Raw genomic sequence first — 18,502 nt, forward strand, 5'->3', positions numbered from 1 at the left:
AGGAGCAGGAGTAGGCCATTCAGCCCCTAGATTGTGGCTGATCTGTACCGCAACTTCATTTGCCTGCTGCAATGTATGTAATGTATATATACCTTAAGGGAGAGAACTACTTTTTACAGCTCCTGTATACTGTAGTACCGGCAGTGACCACACCTGTATATAAACCCTGAGTAGTGATCTGTACAATTAGTTCTAGAGTAACCCTCATTCAGTAAACACCTGTTGAATCGTTCCCTGCAGTCTGTTGTCTGATTATTGAAGGACACAACATTAAGATACACAGATATAACATTGGCGATGACGCAGATTCGAACCTACCTGCAACTCTGCATCACCTCCCAGGAATTCGCTCCTGGAGAACAGTGGAAGGAGGTTGAGTCCAGAAGCACGGGCATCGACCACGGGCAACCGCCCAGTCATCCAGCGGAGATTTGAGCATCGCAGGGGAGGCTGTCGAGAGCCAGGCTTGGCTTTCCAGTCACGGTGGTCCAGCGAAACGGGCTGGCAACAGGTACTGCGCAGACCCTTCCCGGACAGCGGCGACTAGAGCCCGACCGAGCGGCACAGAAAAAGGCCGAGCAGCGTCAACGGGGGAGAGAGAGAGGGCAGAGCGCACAGGGCGCAGCCGGTGTTCAGGACCGAGCGGCGTCAACGGGGAGAGAGACGAGAGAGAGCAGAGCGCAGCCGGTGTTCGAGGGCCGAGCAGCGTCAACGGGGGAGAGAGGCGCGCAGGAAAACGCGAGGCATCGCCATTTGCCACGAGGACCACCGAGAGCGGCGTTGACACCAGCGCGGGAGACGCCATTTTAAGCTGCAGCGGGGAAGAAAGGAAAGCGCGGGAGACGCCATTTTAAGCCGCAGCGGGGAAGAAAGGAAAGTGCGGGAGACGCCATTTTAAGCCAGTCTAACCACACCCAAAAATGCCGAAGAGTGGCAGTATCACAGCGTTCGACAATGAAGTCGAAGATTGGACGACATATGTCGAACGCATAGAAGTATACTGCAAGGCGAATGAAGTGCCAGATGACAAGAAAGCGCTGGTATTGTTGAATTCAATGGGTGCAAAAACGTATGGCTTACTACGAAACCTAATAACCCCAGAGAAGCCAGTAGAAAAGGATTTTGAAAACATAGTGTCAATCCTACAGGACCACTTAAACCCCACACCGCTGCTGATAGCAGAAAGATTTAAGTTTCACAAAAGGAACCAGCATAAAGATGAAAGTAATGCTGAGTATTTAATGGATCTGCGCAAGCTATCGAAACACTGTCAGTTTGGAACGGGACTAGCAGATACTTTATGTTGTGTATGTACCTTTAAGAGAGAACTGTTTTACAGCTCCTGTATACTGTAGTACCGGCAGTGACCACACCTGTATATAAAGCCGGAGCAGGCTTCTGTACTTCAGTCTTGAGACTACTCTGCTCCAGTAAATACCTGTTGATTGTTAAGTTACAGCATCCGTGTAGTTCTTGGGGAAACATCCTATTTAAAGAATCACGGATCTAACAGTGGCGACGAGTGTCGATTCGAATCTACCTGCAACTCTGCATTTCCCTTCGAGAATTCGCTCCGGGAGGGCGGTGGAAGAAAGTCAAGGCCAGAAACACGGGCGTCGACCACGAGCAACCGCCCAGTCGTCCGGCAGAGAGTGAACATCGCAGGGGAGGCTGTGGAGAGCCGGGCTTGGTTCCCCAGCCACGACGATCAGCAACAGACTGATGACAGGTACAGCGCAGACCCTTCCCGGACAGCGGCGGCTGGAGCCGACCGACGGCTGAGAAAAAGCCGAGCAGCGTCGACGGGGTAAGATAGAGGGTGAAGCGCACAGGGCGCAGCCGGGGGTTGAAAACCGAGTGGCGTCGAGGAAAAACAAAACGGAGAGAGAGAGGGTAAAGCAGCAGCTGGGTTCAGGACCGAGCGGCGGAAACGGGAAAGGCGCACAGAAAAAAAAAAACGCGCAGAGCACAGCCAGGGCTCAAGGGCTGAACAGTGTCCGCGGGGAGAAGAAGGGAGAGCACGGGAGATGCCATTGAGCCGCGGAGAAGAAGGAAGAGCGTGGGAGATGCCATTTTTAGAAGCCGCAGCGGAGAAGAAGGGCAAGCGCGGGAAGAAAGGAAAGCACAGGAGACGCCATTTTGTGCCAGCGGAGAAGAAGGGAAAGCACGGGAGACGCCATTTTTGACAGTTAAATCACACCCAGGGATGCCGAAGAGTGGCAATATCTCTACGTTCGACAATGAAGTCGAAGATTGGGCGACATATGTGGAACGTATTGAGGTGTACTGCAGGGCGAATGAAGTGCCAGATGCTAGGAAAGCACTGGTTTTGTTAAATTCCATGGGTGCAAAAACTTATGGGTTACTGCGAAACCTAATAACCCCAGAGAAGCCTGTGAATAAGAATTTTGAAAGCATAGTAGAAATCCTACAGGACCACTTAAACCCCACACCGCTGCTGATAGCAGAACAATTTAAGTTCCATAAAAGGAACCAACACAAAGACGAAAGCAATGCTGAGTACTTAACGGAACTGCGCAAGCTATCGAAACACTGCCAGTTTGGAGTGGGACTAGCAGATACGTTAAGGGACAAGTTTGTGTGTGGGCTTCAAAGTGAAGGAACCCAGAAACGGCTTCTATCAGAAAAGCATCTTACGCTGGACAAGGCTTTCAGTATGGCAGTATCACACGAAGCAGCCGCAAGGGGTGCTGCAGAGATACAACGGAGACCGCAAGAATATGGCACCAATGAAATGTCCTATGGAACAGGGAAGTGTTATCGCTGCGGCAGAACAACACACGACCAGAAGGATTGTTGGTTCAAGGACCAAGAGTGCAGACAGTGTGGAAAAGCAGGACACATAGCAAGAGTCTGCAGGTCTGGGAAGAAAACCAACAGCAAGAAATCTCCACAGGAGAAGTACAAAAAGGTACACAAGGTGATGGACAGTAGTTCAGACGAACAGAAAAGTGACACAGACTCCGGAAGCAAGGAGCTAGGTTGTCTGAAACTACATAAGGTAACCAAAATGGAGGATCACCAGACTATCTGGGTTACACTCAAGATAGGCGGAGTCCAAGTGAAAATGGAATTGGACACAGGATCAGCCTTAACAGTCATAAACCAAAGGGACTACAAGCGGCTATTTTCACATATACCCTTGAAAGCTACAGAGATTGTCTTGAAGACGTACACGGGGCAAAAAGTCTACCCCAAAGGAAAAATAAGGGTGAAAGTAATATACAAAGGCCAGGAAATACCTAAAATGGACTTATATGTATTGCCAGATGGAGGACCACCACCGCTAGGACGTGAATGGATCCGGAAGATACAATTAGATTGGCATTCCATACAGGCACTGAAGGTTGAGGCCAAGAAGGATGACGACGTCACACCTGGACGACTGTCAAAAATGCTAACTGACGCAAAAGAAGTGTTCCAGGAGGGACTCGGAACACTAAAAGGCATAACAGCAACGATAAAAATAGAGGAAAATGCAAGCCCAAAGTTTCTTAAGGCGAGACCAGTGCCTTATGCGATCAGACCAGCCGTCGAAGCAGAGCTGGAAGGGTTGGAACGTTCAGGAGTACTGTCCAAAGTAGACTGGAGCGAGTGGGCTACACCCATCGTTCCTGTAATGAAGAGGTCGTTGAGTAATACGCCTGGGGAACCAAAAAAGGTCCGCATCTGTGGGGATTTTAAGGTGATAGTGAACCCAGTCCTTCACACGGTGCAATATCCGCTTCCATGAATTGAGGATATTTTCGCCTCGCTATCTGGAGGTAAACGCTTCACCAAAATTGATCTAGCCCAGGCGTACTTGCAAATGGAGGTAGAAGAAGCCTCGAAACAATACCTCACGATCAACACTCAAAAAGGTCTCTATCAATACAACCGGCAGGTGTTCGGGGTAGCATCGGCTCCGGCTATTTGGCAAAGGGCGATGGATCAAGTCCTGCAAGGGATTCCAGGAACCCAGTGTTATTTGGACGACATCCTGGTCACGGGCGAAAATGACAGTGATCACCTCGCCAACCTGGAGAAGGTGCCCACCAGATTAAAGGAATATGGGCTACGAGCTAATCGCCACAAGTGCGAGTTTTCCAGAAGCAGATCTCGTATTGTGGCCACGTCATCGATGAAGAGGGGTTACATAAGTCCCCTGAAAAGATTGAGGCAGTAGTCAAGGCTCCAGCACCGGAAAATCTGTCACAACTGAGGTTGTTCCTCGGGCTGGTAAACTACTACCATAAGTTCTTACCAAGTTTGTCCATGGTATTACACCCACTGAACACCCTACTGCAAACAGGGGTGCCATGGAAGTGGAATGACAAACATAGACGAGCTTTCCAGAAGTGTAAAGAATTGATCACATCAAAAGAGGTGTTGGCCCATTTCAACCCAGCACTACCAATTTGTTTGGCATGTGATGCATCACCCTATGGTATTGGAGCGGTGCTGTCGCACAAATTCCCAGACGGGTTGGAGAGGCCAGTAGCCTTTGCGTCTCGGTCACTAACCTCAGCCGAGCACAACTACGCCCAGATTGACAGGGAGGCCCTCAGCGTAGTATGGGGATTAAAAAAATTCAACCACTATCTGCATGGGCAGAAGTTCACCTTGCTGACTGACCACCAACCACTTGTCTCCATCTTTAATCCTAAGAAGGGCGTTCCAGTGATGACTGCACAACGGTTACAAAGATGGTCCCTGTTTCTAGGGGCGAATCAATATGAAATAGAATATAAAGGCACGAAACAGCATGGAAACGCTGATGGACTATCACGCCTGCCACTGCCTACTGTGGAGGAAGCACCAGCAGTGGACCCTATCGAGATATTTTATTCGTCAATAATTGAACGATTGCCAGTAACTAACGCGGATATAGAGAAGGAGACCCGCAATGATCCAACACTGTCTCGGGTATATGATTTGACGGTGAGGGGATGGCCAACACATGGCGACTCACTGTTGCCAGCATTCTCATCCAGAAGAGAACAGCTGTCAGTATGCCAGGGGACAGTGATGTGTGGATCCCGAGTGGTGGTTCCACCCAAGTTAAGGGAGAGAGTGCTAAATGAGCTTCATGAAGGTCATCTGGGAGGGGTGAAAATGAAAAGCCTTGCTAGGGCTTATGTGTGGTGGCCGGGGATCGATCAACAAATCGAGGACCTAACCAAGAGCTGCTCAGGATGCCAGAAGGTCCAAAATGCACCACCACATGCCCCTCTACACCCATGGGAGTGGCCCTCCTCTCCATGGCAACGGGTGCTGTAGTGTATGTACCCGTCTACCTTTAAGAGAACTACTTTAGGTGTTGCACTACTTTGTTGGCTTCTGTATACTGTAATACCGACGGTGACCACACCGGTATATAAGTGCTGTGTCAGGAAGTATTGGGCAGATTCGCCCTGACCTTCGAATAGTAAAGTCTTGTTTTAAGTTACTCTTGGAGTCTGTGTATTAATTAACTAAACAACCCACAGACTTTACAGTGGCGACGAGTCCGATCATACCCTGCGGCAACAATACTTCCGAAGCAGTTAACGAGCGTCGAGAAGAGGCAACCGCCCTCGTCATTCTGCTGGGAGAAAACTCGAGTCTGCAGAGCTGGAAAGGAGGAAGAATTCAGAGACAAAGACTTCCATCAGCAACAGGCACTGACTGTCCCTTCTGCCACGGTGAGGAGTGAGCCGATCAGCACGAGAAGCAAGGCGGCCACGGTGACTGTGAGTAAGGGAAAAGTAAAAAGAATAACCGGAGGATAAGGGCGGTGCACTCGACCACGGTCGAGGGGGAAAGGAGCCGGACAGAAGTCGGGCCCAGAGGCGCTGAGACTGGGGCAGCGTGGAGCAAGGAAGCCGCGGTACTAATAGGCTGGGGGACGCAACGGCGTCGTGAGACAGCTAGACCGCGACCGGCGGGAAAAGCCGGGCAGCGACCGAAGCCATGAAGCGCTGCGACCGGGAGCGTAGGCGCGGGAAGATATAAAAACACAGCCGGGGAGGGAAGCACCGGACTGCGAGAGGGCTGGGAGGCGCGATTGGGAGCCGAGCGAGCGGAAGAGGCAGAGCCGACCAAGGGAGACTGAGCGAGAGCCAGTCCAGCGGCTGAAACTGTTCGCCGTCAACGGGGTGTACCCAGCGCCGGTAGAGCCGAGCGAGCGGGAGAGAGACAGAGCCCGAGCAAGGGGAACTGAGCGAGAGCCAGCCCAGCGGCTGAAACTGTTCGCCGTCAACGGGGTGTACCCAGCGCCGGTTGCCCTGCCGAGAAAAGGGAAAGCACTGAAGCCGACGCGCAGGCTGTGAACCTGAAAGCCAGCGGCCGTCGCCCGTGGGGAAAGTGTACCCCTCCCGCCAGGGGAAGAAACGCGGGAAGCCGCCATTAGGCGGAGAAGAAGACAGAAGCAGGGGAACCGCCATTGAAGTGGGCGGGGAGAGAAGATAAGCGCGGGAAACCGCCATTTTCACGGGAACCGCCAACTTGGAAAAAAAAAAAAAAAATTTAAGAAATAATTCATGGTGTTATCAGGAAGAGAGGAAGATGCCTAAGCGTGGTAACATCAACGATTTTAATTCCGAGGTAGAAGACTGGGCCACGTATGTGGAACGCATTGAGATCTATTGTGAGGCCAATAAAATAGAAGAAGATGACAAAGCTATACCCTTGCTAAACTCGATGGGCGCGAAGACATACGAGCTCTTGAAGCATCTACTAGCACCAGCTAAACCGGCGGATCAGACTTTCGATGATATTGTGACTGTTCTGAAGGATCACTTGAACCCCACACCGTTGATGTTGGCGGAACGATTCAAATTCTATGCGAGAACGCAAAGGAAAGACGAAAGCAACGCAGAATACTTGGTCGAACTGCGTAGACTAGCGAAACACTGCCAGTTTGGAGGGAATCTGACAGAGGCGTTGCGAGACAAATTCGTGTGCGGAATGTCGAAGGAAGAAACACAAAAACGACTGCTCGAAGAGAACGATCTTACACTTGAGAAGGTTGTCCTTATTGCTGCATCGAATGAAGCCGTAGCGAAAGGAACGGCGGAAATGCAGCTAAAGGCAGCGGCACTCAGGGTGCAGCAAATTATTTCGGGTACAACGAAATGCTATCGTTGTGGGAAGACAACACACGACCAGAACCAATGCTGGTTTAAAAACCAGGAATGTAGGAAATGTGGCAAGCTCGGTCACATAGCTAAGGTATGCCGGTCAGGAAAGAAGACCAACAATAATGAGTCACCACAAAAGAGGTACAGGAAGGTACATGAGGTGACTAGGAAGAGTCCGGAAGAACAGAATTCGGACTCACACTCCAACTGCAAGGAACTGGATAGTCTGAGAATTCACAATGTGAGTAATGAAGCTGACCGACAAGCTATCTGGATCACACTACAGATTGCAAAAGTCCAAGTGAAAATGGAAGTGGACACCGGATCGGCGTTGACGGTCATGAATAAGCATGATTATAAAAAGTTATTCAAGCATATTCCCCTACGGGATACGGAACTAGTATTGAAGACATACACGGGGTACAAAGTATACCCCATCGGAAAGATAGAAGTCAAGGTGAGATACAAGGACAAAGAGCACCAAAGGATGGACCTGTATGTGTTGCCTGAGGGAGGTCCACCACTTCTGGGACGGGAGTGGATCAGGAAAATAAAGATAGACTGGCATTCACTAAACACCATGACGGTAGATTCCGGAAAGGAAGATGTCAAACCTGAACGGTTGTCCAGAATATTAGACGAAGCTAAAGAGGTATTCCAGCAAGGACTGGGAACACTGCGAGGAATTAAAGCAAAGGTTAAGATTGCAGAACATGCAAGCCCCAAATTTTTCAAAGCCAGATCGGTACCTTACGCGATACGACCTGCTGTGGAGGCAGAACTGGAAGAACTTGAACGATCAGGGGTACTGTCAAAAGTGGACTGGAGTGAGTGGGCCACGCCCGTTGTTCCCGTCATGAAGTCTTCACCAAGTAACAAGCCAGGGGGACCGGGGAAGGTCCGCATCTGCGGAGACTTCAAGGTCACAGTGAATCCGGTGCTTCACGCGGTACAATACCCGCTTTCGCGGATTGAAGATATCTTTGCTTCGTTGGCTGGAGGGAAACACTTCACCAAGATAGACCTGGCACAGGCATACTTACAAATGGAAGTCGAGGAAGAGTCGCGTCAGTACCTCACCATCAACACACACAGAGGCTTGTATCGTTATAATAGACTGGTTTTTGGGGTAGCTTCGGCTCCAGCAATTTGGCAGAGGGCCATGGAGCAGGTATTACAAGGAATTCCAAGCACGCAGTGTTACTTAGACGATATCCTGATTACGGGAGAAGACGAGGAAGAACACCTCACAAATTTGAAACTGGTGCTCACTAGGTTGAAGGAATATGGCCTTCGAGTTAATCGCAAGAAATGTGAGTTCTTCCAAAAACGGATCTCGTACTGCGGTCGTGTCATTGACCGAGAGGGGCTGCACAAGTCACCTGACAAGATAGAAGCTGTCGTGAAGGCCCCCGCTCCGGAAAACGTATCACAGTTAAGATCATTCTTGGGGTTGATTAATTATTATCACAAGTTTCTGCTGAATCTATCCACGGTGCTGCATCCGCTGAATGCTCTGTTGCGGAAAGAAGTACCATGGAAGTGGAGTGCGGAATGTAAAAAGGCCTTTCGCAGAAGCAAGGCGTTGATTACCTCTGAAGAAGTGTTGGCTCATTTCAACCCAACGTTACCTCTTCGTCTAGCTTGTGATGCTTCCCCCTATGGAATTGGAGCAGTACTTTCACACAAGTTACCAAATGGCTCGGAAAGGCCAGTGGCATTCGCGTCCCGATCATTGACCTCCGCGGAGCGAAATTATGCTCAAATAGATAGGGAGGCCCTCAGCCTTGTGTGGGGCGTAAGGAAATTCAATCATTATCTGCAGGGCAAGAAGTTCACATTACTGACAGACCACCAGCCGTTGGTGTCCATATTCAACCCTAACAAGGCCGTTTCCACCATGACAGCGCAAAGGTTACAGAGGTGGTCCGTGTTACTTGGGGCACACCAATATGACATCGAATACAAAAGGTCCAAACAGCATGGAAATGCTGATGGGTTATCGCGCTTGCCATTGCCGATAGTAGAAGAAGCGACTACAGTGGACCCGGTAGAGATGTTCCACTCATCCATAGTGGAATGTCTACCAGTAACAAATTCGATGATCGAAAACGAAACAAGAAATGACCCGACTCTCTCACGAGTCTATGATTTAACGGTGGAGGGATGGCCAGCACAGGGCGAACTAACGCTGCCAGCATTTTCGCAGAGAAAAGAACAGCTGTCAGTGTGTCGAGGAACCCTGATGTGTGGATCTAGAGTGGTGATTCCACCCAAACTTCAACAGAAGGTGTTAAAGGAGCTGCACGAGGGACATCTGGGTGGAGTGAAAATGAAGAACCTAGCAAGAGCGTTTGTGTGGTGGCCAGGCATTGATGGGGACATCGAAGAAATCACTAAGAGCTGTCTAGGATGCCAGAAGGTCCAAAATGCGCCACCACAGGCTCCTCTGCATCCATGGGAGTGGCCCTCATCTCCTTGGCAAAGGGTACACATCGACTTTGCTGGTCCATTTATGGACTCAATGTTTCTAATAGCGGTGGATGCACACTCCAAGTGGCCGGAGGTAATAAAGATGTCCACCACCACCACGGAAAAAACCATCACAGTGTTAAGGACCATGTTTGCTAGGAATGGGCTGCCGGAACAGATCTGTTCTGATAATGGACCGCAATTTGTGTCCGAAGAATTCAAGAAATTCTTAAAGAGCAATGGGGTTAAGCACTACACGTCAGCCCCATACCATCCCGCCTCCAATGGGTTGGCTGAAAGGTTTGTCCAGACCTTCAAGAAGGCCATAAAGGCCATGGGTAATGAAGCCATTAACTTACAACATAAGGTGGTTAGCTTCTTGTTGGCGTACAGGAATGCGACACATGCGGTCACAAATCAAACTCCCGCCATGATGTTTTTTAATAGACGACTAAGATGCCGGCTGGATTTGCTTAAGCCAAACGTCAGAAGGGACGTAGAGAACCGGCAATTCCAGGGCATGAATGAAAGGCCAACTAGATCTTTTCAGATAGGTCAACAAGTTTTGGCCCAGGACTACCGTACCGAGAAATGGCAGCCTGGAACTATCGGAAAAAGGCTAGGGCCGTTGATGTATACGGTGGACATTGGGGACAGTATAATAAGGCGCCATGTTGACCAGATCATAGGGTCAGCCACAAATGGCCAACCTACTCCACCACCTTACACGGTTAATGTTGAGACAGAGATACCCACCTACCTCCGATCTGGTAATACTGGAATCAGATGAACCTGACACTGTCCTTCAAGCTGAATCGACCTTGCCAGAAGCACCTACTACCCCGCCGGAAGTTACGACACCACCGAGGCGTTATCCGGACAGAGTCCGGAAACCTCCAGAGAGACTGAATCTGTGAACTGTCTTGCATAAAGTTGTATATATGTTATAATGTATGTTTAATGGGGAATCAGTATGTTGTAAGCTAAAAAGGGAGGATTGTAGTGTATGTACCCGTCTACCTTTAAGAGAACTATTGTATGTAACCGTTCACCTTTAAGAGAACTACTTTAGGTGTTGCACTACTTTGTTGGCTTCTGTATACTGTAATACCGACGGTGACCACACCGGTATATAAGTGCTGTGTCAGGAAGTATTGGGCAGATTCGCCCTGACCTTCGAATAGTAAAGTCCTGTTTTAAGTTACTCTTGGAGTCTGTGTATTAATTAACTAAACAACCCACAGACTTTACAGGTGCATATTGATTTTGCTGGTCCATTCATGGACTCAATGTTCTTAATAGCAGTGGATGCTCACTCGAAATGGCCTGAGGTGATAAAAATGTCCTCAACCACTACAGAGAAAACGATTGCAGTCCTACGGACCATATTTGCCAGGAATGGCTTGCCAGAGCAGATTTGCTCTGATAATGGACCACAGTTTGTGTCCGAAGAGTTTCGAAAATTTATGAGGAGGAATGGGGTAAGGCATTACACATCCGCCCCGTATCATCCAGCCACAAATGGATTGGCTGAAAGGTTCGTACAAACCTTTAAAAAGGCGATAAAGGCCATGTGCGACGATGAAATTCCACTACAGCATAAGGTGGACAATTTCCTATTAGCCTACAGAAATACGACACATGCAGTTACCAACCAGACCCCGGCCATGATGCTCTTTAACCGAAGGTTGAGATCTCGTCTGGATTTGCTCAGACCCAATGTGCGAAGAAATGTTGAGGATAAACAATTCCAGCACATCAATGAGAAGCCGACAATGAGCTTCAATGTAGGACAACCAGTCTTGGCCGTGACTACCGAACAGAGAAATGACAACCCGGAACGATATGCACAAGGCAGGGGCCATTAATGTACACAGTGGATGTCGGGGAGAACATTGTGAGACGCCACGTCGATCAGATCTTAGCGTCACAGGAACGAGTCAACCCCACGTCTCGAGTACCTGGGGATGAACCCGACATACCGGTAGCATCTACCTCCGAACCAGTAGCAGTGGAAACCGATGAACTAACCGACGAAAAGGGGCCAGAATCGCCTCCGCACCAAGAACAAGAACCTCAGGAAAGGCGCTATCCCGAAAGGATCAGGAAGCCGCCCCAAAGACTGAATCTATAAATGGACTATTTTCAGTTAATGTTGCATGTTAAAAATGTTAATTGTTAAATGAATGTTATGGTACTGTTAATCTAAAAGGCGAGGAATTGTTGTGTGTGTACCTTTAAGAGAGAACTGTTTTATAGCTCCTATATACTGTAGTACCGGCAGTGACCACACCTGTATATAAAGCCGGAGCAGGCTTCTGTACTTCAGTCTTGAGACTACTCTACTCCAGTAACTACCTGTTGATTGTTAAGTTACAGCCTCCGTGTAGTTCTTGGGGAAACATCCTATTTAAAGAATCACGGATCTAACACTTTAAGGGACAAGTTTGTGTGTGGGCTTCAAAGTGAAGGAACCCAGAAACGGCTTCTATCAGAATAGTATCTTGCGCTGGACAAGGCTTTCAGCATTGCAGTGTCACACGAAGCAGCAGCACGGGGCGTTGCAGAGATACAACGGAGACCGCAAGAATATGGCACAAATGAAATGTCATACGGAACAGTGAAGTGCTATCGCTGCGGCAGAACAACACACGACCATAATGATTGCTGGTTCAAGGACAAAGTGCGCAGACAGTGTGGAAAAGTAGGACACATAGCAAGAGTCTGCAGGTCGGGAAAGAAAACCAGCAGCAAGAAATCTCCGCAGGAGAAGTACAAGAAGGTACATAAGGTGACGGAGAGTAGTTCAGATGAACAGAAAAGTGATACAGACTCCGAAAGCAAGGGGCTGGGTTGTCTGAAACTACATAATGTGATCAAAACGGAGGATCACCAAACTATCCGGGTCAAGCTCAAGATAGCAGGAGTCCAAGTGAAAATGGAATTGGACACAGGATCAGCCCTAACAGTCATAAACCGAAGGGACTACAAGCGGCTATTCTCACATATACCCTTGAGAGATACAAAGATTGTCTTGAAGACGTACATGGGGCAAAAAGTCTACCCCAAAGGAAAAATAAGGGTGAACGTTATATATAACGGCAAGGAAACACCAAAAATGGACCTATATGTATTGCCAGATGGAGGACCACCACTACTAGGACGTGAATGGATCCGGAAGATACAGCTAGATTGGCATTCCATACAAGCACTGACTGTAGATGCCAAAAAGGATGATGACATCACACCTGGACGACTGTCAAAAATGCTAACTGATGCACAAGAAGTGTTCCAGCAGGGACTCAGAACACTAAAAGGCATAACAGCGATGATCAAAATAGAGGAAAATGCAAGCCCAAAGTTTTTTAAGGCCAGACCGGTACCTTATGCGATCCGCCCAGCCGTCGAAGCAGAGCTGGAAGGTTTGGAACGTTCAGGAGTACTGTCCAAAGTGGACTGGAGCGAGTGGGCTACACCCATCATTCCTGTAATGAAGAGGTCGTTGAGTAATACGCCTGGGGAACCAAGGAAGGTTCGCATCTGTGGGGACTTTAAGGTGAGACAAATAAAATAAGAGAGTTAAATGCATGGCTCAAAGACTGGTGTGGGAGAAATGGGTTTTGCTTCCTGGGACACTGGCACCAGTACTGGGACAGGAGGGAGCTGTTCCGTTGGGACGGGCTTCACTTGGCCAGTGCTGGGACTAGAGTCCTGGCGGATCATATAACTAGGGCTGTAGAGAGGGCTTTAAACTAACTAGTGGGGGGGAGGTTCCCAGAGAGCAAATAATACAAATGACAACAGAGAAGGTCATAGACTTAGGTAGCAGTGGGGAAATTAAAAACCAGAGCGTGTCAGGAAGGGGTAGAAGGTGTGGAGTAAAAGGTAAAGTAATAAAAAGGGCAATAGCAGGAACTAAGTGTCACAAAACATATTTGAAAGTTCTCTATCTGAATGCACGTAGCATTCGTAACAAAATAGACGAGTTAAAGGCACAAATAGCTACATATGGGTATGATCTTGTGGCCATTACAGAAACATGGCTGCAGGGTGACAATGCCTGGGAATTAAACATACCAGGTTATTTAACAATCAGGAAGGACAGGCAGGAAGGAAGGGGAGGTGGGGTGGCTATGTTAATAAAGGAAGGAATCACTGTAATACAGAGAAATGATATTGGGTCAAAGGATCAGGATAATGAAACAGTTTGGGTGGAGATAAGGAATAATAAGGGGAAAAAACACGAGTGGGTGTAGTATATAGGCCTCCGAACAGTCGCAACTCGGTTGGACGGAGTATCAATCAGGAAATAGTTGAGGCTTGTAATAAGGGAACATCTATAATTATGGGGATTTTAACTATCATATAAATTGGACGAATCAAATTGGGCAGGGCTGCCTTGAGGATGAGTTCATTGAGTGTATTAGGGATGGGTTTCTTGAGCAGTATGTAACTGAACCAACCAGGGGGCAAGCAACCTTAGATCTGGTCCTGTGTAACGAGACAGGATTAATTAAAAATGTCCTAGTAAAGGATCCCCTTGGAATGAGTGACCATAACATGGTTGAATTCCATATTCAGTTAGAGGGTGAGGAGGCTGTATCTCAAACAAGCGTGCTAAGCTTGAATAAAGGAGACTATGAAGGTATGAGAGCGGAATTGAGTAGAGTGGATTGGGAAAATAGATTAAAGGGTAAGACGATACATGATCAGTGGTGTACATTTAAGGAGTTATTTTACAAATTCCAAAAAAAGTATATTCCACTGAGGAAAAAAAGGGTGTAAAAGAAAAGACAGCCATCCGTGGCTAAGTAAAGAAATTAAGGATAGTATTCGACTAAAAACAAGGGCATATAAGGTAGCCAAATCTAGTGGGAGGATAGAGGATTGGGAAAACTTTAAAAGACAGCAAAAAATAACAAAAAGATTGATTAAGAAAGGGAAGATACATTATGAAAGTAAATTAGCAAAAAATATAAAGACAGATAGTAAGAGTTTTTATAGTTATATAAAAAGAAAAAGGGTGGCTAAAGTAAATGTTGGTCCCTTAGAGGATGAGACCGGGAAATTAATGGTGGGAAATATGGAGATGGCAAAAACACTGAATGAATATTTTGTATCAGTCTTTACAGTAGAGGACACCAAGAATATCCCAACACTTGACAAGCAGGGGGCTATAGGGGGGGAGGAGCTAAATACGATTAAAATCACTAAGGAAGTAGTACTTGGTAAAATAATGGGACTCAAGGCGGATAAATCACCTGGACCTGATGGCTTACATCCCAGGGTTTTGAGGGAAGTGGCGGTAGGGATTGTGGATGCATTGGTAATAATCTTCCAAAACTCCCTGGACTCAGCAAAGGTCCCGGCAGACTGGAAAACTGCTAATGTAACACCCTTATTTAAAAAGGGCAGTAGACAGAAGGCTGGAAACTATAGACCGGTTAGCCTAACATCTGTGGTAGGTAAAATTTTGGAGTCCATTATTAAGGAGACAGTAACAGGACATTTGGATAATCATAATTTAATAAGACAAAGTCAGCATGGTTTTATGAAGGGGAAGTCATGTTTGACAAATTTGCTGGAGTTCTTTGAGGAAGTAACATATAGGGTGGATAAAGGTGAACCAGTGGACGTAGTGTATTTAGACTTCCAAAAGGCATTTGACAAGGTGCCACACAAAAGATTATTGCTTAAGATAAAAAATCACGGGATTGGGGGTAATATTCTGGCATGGATAGAAGATTGGCTATCTAACAGAAGGCAGAGAGTTGGGATAAATGGTTCATATTCAGACTGGCAATCAGTAACCAGTGGTGTTCCGCAGGGGTCAGTGCTGGGTCCCCAACTCTTTACAATCTATATTAACAATTTGGAGGAGGGGACCGAGTGTAACACATCAAAGTTTGCAGATGATACTAAGATGGGAGGGAAAGTAGTGAGTGAGGAGGACATAAAAAACCTGCAAGGGGACATAGACAGGCTAAGTAAGTGGGCAGAGATTTGGCAGATGGAATACAATACTGGAAAGTGTGAGGTTATGCACTTTGGCAGGAAAAATCGTAGAGCAAGTTATTATCTTAATGGCAAGAAACTTGAAAGTACTGAAGTACAAAGGGATCTGGGGGTCCTGGTGCACGAAACTCAAAAGGTTAGTATGCAGGTGCAGCAAGTGATTAAGAAGGCCAATGGAATGTTGGCTTTCATTGCTAGGGGGATAGAATATAAAAATAGGGAGGTATTGCTTCAGTTGTACAAGGTATTGGTGAGACCGCACCTGGAATACTGCATACAGTTTTGGTGTCCATACTTAAGAAAGGACATACTTGCTCTCGAGTCAGTACAAAGAAGGTTCACTCGATTAATCCCGGGGATGAGGGGATGGACATATGAGGAGAGGTTGAGTAGATTGGGACTCTACTCATTGGAGTTCAGAAGAATGAGAGGCGATCTTATTGAAACATATAAGATTGTGAAGGGGTTGGATCGGGTGGATGCAGGGAGGATGTTCCAGATGATGGGTGAAACTAGAACTAGGGGGCATAGTCTTAGAATAAGGGGCTGCTCTTTCAAAACTGAGATGAGGAGGAACTACTTCACTCAGAGGGTGGTAGGTCCATGGAATATGCTGCCCCAAAAAGCTGTCGAAGCTACATCATTACATAAATTTAAAACAGAAATAGACAGTTTCCTAGTAGAAAAGGGAATTAAGGGTTACGGGGAGCGGGCAGGAATTTGGACATGAGTCTAGGTTCGGATAGGTCATGGCCCTGTGGGTAGCGGAGCGGGCCCAGGGGCCGTGTAGACTGATCCTGCTCCTGTTTTCGTGTGTCTAATGCTGTTAGATTCAGGAGATAGTCCTGTCATAGTGGATTGGCGGTTAGGATCAGATCAGCCATGATCTTATTGAATGGCGGAGCAGGCTCGAGGGGCCAATTGGCCTACTCCTGCTCCTATTTCTTATGTTCTTATGTTCTTATGTGACAGTGAACCCAGTCCTTCACACTGTACAATATCCGCTTCCGCGGATTGAAGATATTTTCGCCTCGCTATCTGGAGGGAAACACTTCACTAAGATTGTTCTGGCCCAGGCGTACCTGCAAATGGAGGTAGAAGAAGCCTCGAAACAGTACCTCACGATCAACATTCATAAAGGTCTCTACCAATACAACCGGCTGGTGTTCGGGGTAGCACCAGCTCCAGCTATTTGGCAAAGGGCAATAGAACAAGTCCTGCAAGGGATTCCAGGGACCCAGTGTTATTTGGATGACATCCTGGTCATGGGCGAAAATGACAGTGATCACCTCGCCAACCTGGAGCAGGTGCTCACTAGATTGAAGGAATATGGGCTCCGAGCTAATCGCCACAAATGCGAGTTTTTCCAGAAGCAGATCTCGTATTGTGGCCACGTTATTGATACAGAGGGGTTACATAAGTCCCCTGAAAAGATTGAGGCAGTAGTCAAGGCTCCAGCACCGGAAAATGTGTCACAGCTGAGGTCGTTCCTCGGGCTGGTAAACTACTACCATAAGTTCTTGCCGAATTTGTCTACCGTACTACACCCACTGAACACCCTACTGCAAACGGGGGTACCATGGAAGTGGAGTGACGAATGTAAACGAGCTTTCCAGAAGAGCAAAGCATTGATCACATCAAAAGAGGTGTTGGCTCATTTCAACCCAGCACTACCAATTCGGTTGGCGTGTGAGGCATCACCCTATGGCATTGGAGCAGTGCTGTCGCACAAATTCCCAGACGGCTCTGAGAGGCCAGTAGCCTTTGCGCCTCGGTCACTAACCTCAGCCGAGCGTAACTACGCCCAGATTGACAGGGAGGCCCTCAGCCTAGTGTGGGGAGTGAAAAAGTTCAATCACTATCTGCACGGGCAGAAGTTTACCTTGCTGACTGACCACCAACCACTTGTCTCCATCTTTAATCCAAAGAAGGGCGTTCCGGTGATGACTGCACAACGGTTACAAAGATGGTCCTTTTTTCTAGGGGCGCACCAATATGAAATCGAGTATAAGGGCATGAAACAGCATGGAAACGCTGATGGGCTATCACGCCTGCCATTGCCTACTGCGGAGGAAGCACCAGCAGTGGATCCTGTCGAAATATTTCATTCGACTATAATTGAATGCTTGCCAGTAACTAACGCTGGTATAGAGAAGGAGACCCGAAATGACCCGACACTGTCTCGGGTATATGATTTGACGGTGAAGGGATGGCCAGCACATGGCGACTCACTGTTGCCAGCATTCTCATCCAGAAGAGAACAGCTGTCAGTATGCCAGGGGACCTTGATGTGTGGATCCCGAGTGGTAATTCCACCCAAGTTAAGGGAGACAGTGCTCAATGAGCTTCACGAAGGTCATCTGGGAGGGGTGTAAATGAAAAGCCTTGCTAGGGCTTATGTGTGGTGGCCGGGGATCGATCAACAAATCGAGGACCTGACAAAGAGCTGCTCAGGATGCCAGAAGGTCCAAAATGCACCACCACATGCCCCTCTACACCCATGGGAGTGGCCCTCATCTCCATGGCAATGGGTGCATATTGATTTTGCTGGTCCATTCATGGACTCAATGTTTTTAATAGCCGTGGATGCGCACTCGAAATGGCCTGAAGTGATCAAAATGTCCTCCACCACCACGGAGAAAACTATTGCAGTCCTACGGACCATTTTTGCCAGGAACGGCTTGCCAGAGCAGATTTGCTCTGATAACGGACCACAGTTTGTGTCCGAAGAGTTTCGAGGATTTATGAAAAGGAATGGGGTAAGGCATTACACATCCGCCCCGTATCATCCAGCCACAAATGGATTGGCTGAGTGGTTCGTACAAACCTTTAAAAAAGCAGTAAAGGCCATGTGCGATGACGACATTCCACTGCAGCATAAGGTGGACAATTTC

The 18,502-nt window shown here is 47.8% G+C and overlaps 1 protein-coding gene across 1 annotated transcript in view; it reads left to right on the forward strand.

Annotated features, from left to right (window-relative positions):
* The window catches only part of mindy4b (MINDY family member 4B), an 87,454-nt gene that overhangs the window by 38,391 nt on the left and 30,561 nt on the right, over positions 1-18,502 (forward strand). The gene's annotated exons all lie outside the window — the stretch shown is intronic.

Source organism: Somniosus microcephalus, chromosome 6, assembly GCF_052327205.1.
Source record: "Somniosus microcephalus isolate GS21.2 chromosome 6, FLI_Smic_1.0, whole genome shotgun sequence".
NCBI lineage: Eukaryota > Metazoa > Chordata > Chondrichthyes > Squaliformes > Somniosidae > Somniosus > Somniosus microcephalus.